We start from the raw sequence: 7,014 nt of genomic DNA, 5'->3' as shown, positions 1-7,014 counted from the left end.
GGGTTGGCAGAGCCTCTCGCCTTTTTTAACCTTTAGGAAGTCTCACGATTTGTTATTATTTATCTCTTTTGCCTAAGGATCATCACAGATCCCACACTCCCCCCCCGCACACTTCTCTTGACATATTTGATTCCTCTCTCTCTCTCTCTCTCTCTCTCTCTCTGTCTCACACACACACGCACACACAGTGGTTTATTTTACTTGGTGCTGTGCCACCAGGACCTGCTGATTATTTCTAAAGGGCCACCACCATGCAGATCACTTTTTTAGCTTGAAGCTGAAGATCATGGAATGTCTGCTTGGATTCTGGCTTCGTTTCGCTCACAATCATCTCGCTTCCTGAAATTTCACCTGGTGAGTAAGTTTATTTCCCGCGCATGGCGTTTTTAACAAATTTGACACTAATCTAGAGTAATGTTTAGGTCTCGCCATTTTAATGCTCTATCCTTTTACTTTCCGAACTCGAAGACTTATAAAGCACCAGTCCTACTTGACCACATCCATTAATGTTACTCACAGCCAGAGGCAGTAAGTTATAACCTGCAACACGATTACACTACATTCCGCTGCTTATTCATCACATTTTATTAATGTTTGCATCAGACAATGTACCTGCTACATCCCTTGCTTCATTAACCCGTTCCTCAACTCCACACATATATACTGGCACTCGTAAGTATTTTGAAAGGACGCATTATTTCAATATACTGTAGGAGAATTAGTCCCGTGATAATAGAATCGGGGTGTGGGGGTATGGGTGTGTGTGTGTCTGAGAAAGTTCATTACTCTTGCTGATCCCCACAGAAGAAGGCTGTTCAGGTTGGTGAGGATTTTGCTTTATTTTCAATCAGTTCAAAGAAAGAGAAAGAGAAGGGAAAGCTTTTCAAACCTGATCAAATATACTCGATGGAGCTGCGCGGCAGGTCTTGAAGTTGAAGGAGATGTCTGGAATTTGGGTTCATGGAAAGGAGGCGTAGTTTGAGCAGCCTGTGGACACCTCTCTTTCCCTTCATGGCAGAGGAAGGGAATCCTGGGGAATTATAATAATTCTGGCATACTTCTAATGAGCGAACTTGCTCTCACCTCCTTCCTGCACGTCCATTTCTGATTTCACCTTCTGATTCCACCCCTCCGCCCTAATACCTCTATTTTACTACAGTGCAGACAGCAGCTCAGGAGCCAGCTGGGTTCTTAATAAAACACGCGCACATTTACACGGAGCCCATCTTTTGACCAACTGAGGACTTTTGCTTTCGCTGAACCCCCCCGTTAGTACAGAAATAAAAAATGTCAGATGACTTCATGGAGCCATTTGTAGCAGCGTCTTTTAACATTATTATTTCTTTAATTAGAGATTATCCACATTCAATAGTAGAAGATGGGGAGGGAAATACGTTTCACAGCGAGGTATTAGTTTAGTTCCATTTCGCTGTCGAGTGATTTGGCTTGAGCGGGGTAGGTTACGTGATATGGTCATGCCTATCACATTGCATTCATAGATCACGGAAGGAACTCAGTTTGTGATCCTAACAGGTAGATGGGCCAGTGACAGAGAACGAGGATCTGATTGAATGTATTGGCTGGTGGATGGGAGAGGAGCGAAAAGATCAGTGTTCTCTCAGTACCTGCTCCTGTCCCTGAGAGTCCTTCCTTCTCCTTCAAGTGCTGGATTATCTGGGGAGGGAGGAGTTAAAAAGCCCCTCAGCCCTCGGATCCAGTTGAGAAAGTCCATTTCCCTTTCAGCTCCTTTCCTCTGGGCTGAGCATGGAACTCCTACGCCTCGTCACCTTGCTGTAGCTGTGTGTGACTTCCCGCTTCAGTCTTCCCTCCAGGGGAACCTATCGGGAGCATCATTATTGACAGTTCTCCCTCACCCATTGAGCCAGGGTGTGTGATTAATCAAATCCCAATAGGGGCTAGTGAATTGCGCTTCCCCTGCTGCTGCTGGGATCCTCCACTACCAAACGGGTCAGGGGAAAGAAACTTCCAGTGCAGTCAGATCCTTTTCCCCACCCCAGATGTAGCTGAATGTCTAGGTAAGTGCATTTCAGAGGCTCTGCCTAATTGCTGTTATTAATTTTATTATTATTATTATTATTATTATTATTAATTAAAACTCCCGAAAGGTAAGGTGCAAAATGGGGACAGGGGATTTCATTTGTGCATCATCTACAAGCTGTTAAATGTTTGCACTCTGGAAAGGCAATTTATACGCTATGCCCTCGGAGGGGGGTGGGTACTGGTCAAGAGATAGCATTAGGGAAGCTGACTTGCTTAGAGCACGTTCAGCTGATGGATGGTGGGAATGCATCGGAAATAAGAACTGACATAGGTTGGCCCGTGTGGCTTCTTCATACTTTTCTAGAGGAATAAAAAAAAATCCTTTGCATACAAACACCAAATAAATCAATGCAATTAATGTAGTCTAAATGGGCATTTGCAGCCAGCAAGCATGAGGCATGCTTACTAGAGAAGATTCCCATTAGCCTTAATGCTTCATTTCTAGCGTTCAACAGTTCTAGCCAGAGGAAACCCACTGCTCACCACACCATCAGGATAGATGACTCAGAAAATCTGTAGCCTCATTCAACAGCCTGACACTCCCTCGCCCCCGCCCCCCGTCTTGTTTTGTTTTAAAGGCGTGATAGTGCGTAAATAAAATTAACTCCCTTAGGGGAAAGACCTGCGATAGCCAGCTTGGTTTCCTTTAGGTTTGTATAATAGCCTTCCTAAATTGTCTTCACGGCCAAAGATCACCAGCGCTATCATCAATCATCATCTCCTGCCAGTAGCTTCATGGATCCTGGGCTCAGAGCCTGTTCCAGATCTTAAAATGATTTTGAATCTTTCCATTGTGAGTGATAGACACTAAGGTAGAGGTGTCTTTAGGGGGAGTTAGTTGCCTGTCTCCTTTATAAACACACTTCACAAGCAAGTGGGGCTGATCATTAGTCTGTATTTGAATTCTACTCAACTCTTGAAAGTTTTGCTTTTCGTTTGGGCGGTGGAAGTGGGGGGAGGAGGGAAGTGCAGATTCCTGGTAGTGTCTGTCCTTCACCGGCAGAGGGCGGGGTTCCCAGAGTGGAGTGAGTGAGTTACTTTTGCAGCCAGGCGGTGGCAGACTCTTGTAGTCTCTGACGGCTGGAGTCCTCTTTCTCGGAGTCTCTCACCTTAGAGGTAACTTTGCTTTGCATCAGTTTGAAGAGCACAAAGTGACCTGCCCTTGCACCATCTCGCATTTCTCCCTCCCCAAGAAAAAGCCTGCTTGAGAATTATCCAGGGGATTTGTTGCCTGCTATCTACCCCCAGAAGATGAGGATGTATCAATTTGTGTAAGCTTGCCAAATCTGCGTGCACCTGGGGTTGACCAGAAAGAGTTAATGAAGATTGCAGGCTGCTCCCAGCATGAATCCTATGTGTACCTCATAGCTATACTAGCCAATCATAGGCAACAGAGGTATGAACTATAGGATGGTGTAAAAAGCAAGGTAAAGAAATTTGGATGTAAATTGTCACAGCATATTGGACTACAGGAGTCTGGGCTGTCTTGGCTACTGATCTCTGTGCACTTACAGACCATCATGCATTTTAGTAGGTAAGGGTTTTGTTACCAGCAATCTATACTGTGTCTTATTTCTGCATTCATGTGCATTTTCCATGTACATTTCATTAAGTGTTTAATTGCATCCTGCCCTGAATTACTCCTTCACAAACTATACCATTTCGTTTTGGTTGATTGCACCATAAAATTGTTACTCTTCTAAAAGGGGGACTGGGGAAAACGGTAACATGATATAATTTAGTGTGGGTGAGGCATTTCTTAAGGCTGTATTAGTTTAAAATGTTAATGATTTCCGTTAGAGAAGAAGTAAGCATATGGAAAGTGTATTTGTGCAGTCCAGTAATTCATGACTGGCATAAAAATATAATGCATGTGCTGAGTGAAAAATGTTCTCTGTATAGAATTGATATCTGCCACAGATCCCCACCAAATAAAGGCCACTTTGAGGCAGACATAATAAAAGAAATCTTTTGTGCACCCTCAGTTAATTAGGGACACAGCTGTTTAGCTGGCTCACAAATCTGAGAGAAGAAACCATAATATATTATTTGCTAGAAACTCTCATGTCTAACTCTTCTTTTAAATGTCACACAAGAGAAAGATATTTTGTTTGTTTAAAAATATCTATTTTTAAAGAAGAATGTAACTGGAACACTAAGCATATGTGGATAAATGTATATTAACAGTATAAACAGTAACTTCAACATCACAGCCTGTATAGATACTGGAGTTTAGGTAGTGCTGTCAATGCTCAAACTTCGAAGTGTAGCACACTCCTATTATTTAAAAAAATAGATATGGTAGCATAGCTGTATGGTATGTTATGAAGAGACTTTGCTTTGAAAATACTGTAGAAATGTTTAAATTGTAGTGGAGGAAGCAGTAGTCAGACTCTGTTGCATTGCTGTTTCAGAGATATCACAGTTTCATATACAGATGAGGTGGAAAAAAAAATCTTGCCTTGAATTATTTTCTCTTTAAATCTTGTATATAAGGTTAGGGGGAAAATATTTGGTGTTATTTCCTGTAGCCTTATAACCACCTGCATTGAGGAGAGATAAACCCTACAACATACATTTATCAATACATTATCTGCATTTGGAGTGTTCACTCATGAAATGGTGAAGCATTGAGAATGAAAATGTTAACTAGCAAACATGCAAACAAGCAGCTGAACATTTTACAGATCTCACTGCAAAAGGCAGCATTTGTACAACTAACAATTGCAACAACTTGAGAATCTTCGAGCAATATAATCACTGTCTATTCCTGCCTTATTCTTTCTATTACTAAGTGTCTGAGTTCTACTGTGAAAAATTAATTACATTAGTCCACTAGTTGTTCATACCAACCTGTGTTTGAGAAGTTTTTTTTTTAAGTTTATTTAAATGGTAGTGACTTTCCACTGATCTCAAAATACAGGAGATAAATGTTGACTTATGGGACTAAAATAGTTGATTTCATTTGGATTAGTTTGAAATCAGGTTTTCTTATTTGACTTTGATCAGTCTAGAAAACATCTAATTTTTTAAATTAAATGGAAAGAAGTAATGTCCATCTAAACCTAATACAAGCTTGTTTTCCTTCACCAGTAGTTTTCACAAATCTAAATGGAAAATTGGGAGAAGATCAAGAATTCTATCAATTTATCAGAAATATCTTAGTTTTCATTTAGGAAACAAAGGGCTGGGACTTTCTAAATAGTAGTTTCTGGAAATATTAAATATTTATCAACTGTCATATGTAACCCATGCACCCCTCTTTCTAGACATAGATTTTTCAAAACATTGTTAACTTCTTTTGGGAGTAAAATCACTAGAAGTACAATTTGACAGATGTTTCTGAAATATACTTTCAGGAAGATCATGTTAAGAAGGGCTAGCCCATGTGATTCTTAACATGGGTAACTTCATTTTATGAGACTGATGTTTCACACCTTCCTAATCCCAAACTTTACTATTGGCATGGAATTGTGTGTCTTTGAAATTTTCAACAATAATCCTCCTTTAGACCTTATTGTCTTATTTAGTATGTCTGCTCCTCATGAAAGGCCTGGTGTTGCACCATTAAAAATGATGGGAGTTTTGTTACTGACTTCACTCAGGGCAGGATCAGTCACCAAGAGTATAGGTTGGAATAAGAAGTGGATTTTAATATTTTTTTTAAAAAACAACCTTCTGGGGACACTATTACATTACATGTTGCATACATACTAGTACCAGAGGACTTCATTGGAATGAATACTATTAAAAAAGACTAGAAGTGAAGTGTTATGGAACTGGTCTTATTGTTTTATGTCACACTGTTCAAATGATGTGTGATACACTATCATACTTCCACATATAGCAAAAATGTATGAAGAGCCTCATTTTCAAAAGTGCATACCTCCCACTGAGTTGCAGGTGCCCTCTGAAATATCAGGGCATTACACTGTAAGGGACATTGAAAATAGTGTAAGTAATAAAGTTTTCTAGCCCTGAAATTAATTTAAAAAGCCAGGTAGATATTGTTCTCCAGGCACTTCAGGCAATGGATGCTATATCATGGCATCCATTTTAAGCAGAACCTCCAAGGAAATGATTGGGGAGTTGTACTTAAACCCAGTGGCATCATATAGTCTATTATCAGAAAGAACCAAGGACGTTCACCGGAATGTTGAGACTTTATGAGTTTAACTAATGCACTTTTCACAAAGAACATAGATTTTTTTTCCATCTTCAAAGGAAAATTGACCAGGTGATATATACTGCTAGCTCAATTAAGATTATTAAACCATAGTGGTTTCTCTTATAATGAGGTGAGATCCCATGGCTCTTCAGTCAGGTACCTTTGCTGAAGCAGTCACATTAATGGTGATTAGAAAATGCTGCACATTTGCAGTAACACCTTCATTGCCAGACTTACCAGCCACTTGGTTAATGAGAGAAGCAATTTTGTGACATCATTCATATTTTTACAATATTTATTGTTTGTAGTGAACAAAGGTCTTAAATCCAGCACTATTTAGATTATTATTTAATCATGTTAAGTTCATATTATTCATAATTAAAAAGAACTATTGTAAGTCATATTAATTGAGGCTAATTTATATCCCTTTCTTTAAAACCAGAACTTACAAAGCTATGTTTACTAATTGCACCCAGTACACTGAGCTCGACTGACCGCAAGTAAAGATAATCTCTAAATTCAAACAAGGGAATATTAAAGTGATTCCATTTTTAACATTAGCCAAGTTTTTCATTGCAAATCTCTGTTTTTAAGGATCTTTAAACTCAGATATAAAATATATACAATCGATGCTGAATCCTGGTATTACCATTTGAGGTGTCAAGCTGGGAGTGAATTTTCATACGTTCTTTGGGGAAAAAAATTGATCAGTAGTCACTAGATCTTTTGAGTATATATAAGAAAGAAGTTATAATTCTTTTGATTTTGTATTTTCAAATTAATTT

The 7,014-nt window shown here is 39.3% G+C and overlaps 1 protein-coding gene across 5 annotated transcripts in view; it reads left to right on the top strand.

The window, feature by feature from the left end:
* Positions 1–281: 281 nt before the first annotated feature.
* The window catches only part of BRINP3 (BMP/retinoic acid inducible neural specific 3), a 331,852-nt gene continuing 325,119 nt past the window's right edge, over positions 282–7,014 (top strand). For 2 of the 5 annotated variants that reach the window (XM_039486610.1, XM_039486611.1), the window contains exon 1: positions 1,827–2,036. The gene's annotated coding sequence lies outside the window, so the exon portion shown is untranslated. Of the gene's footprint in view, positions 355–1,826; positions 2,037–3,040; positions 3,596–7,014 lie in introns of those variants that run through there. The other 3 variants (XM_039486613.1, XM_039486609.1, XM_039486612.1) reach the window with 3 other exon arrangements.

Source organism: Mauremys reevesii, linkage group 8 (assembly GCF_016161935.1).
Source record: "Mauremys reevesii isolate NIE-2019 linkage group 8, ASM1616193v1, whole genome shotgun sequence".
Classification (NCBI taxonomy): Eukaryota; Metazoa; Chordata; order Testudines; family Geoemydidae; genus Mauremys; species Mauremys reevesii.
The sequence above is the reverse complement of the archived record's forward strand: the minus strand, read 5'-3'. Positions and strand labels throughout refer to the sequence as shown.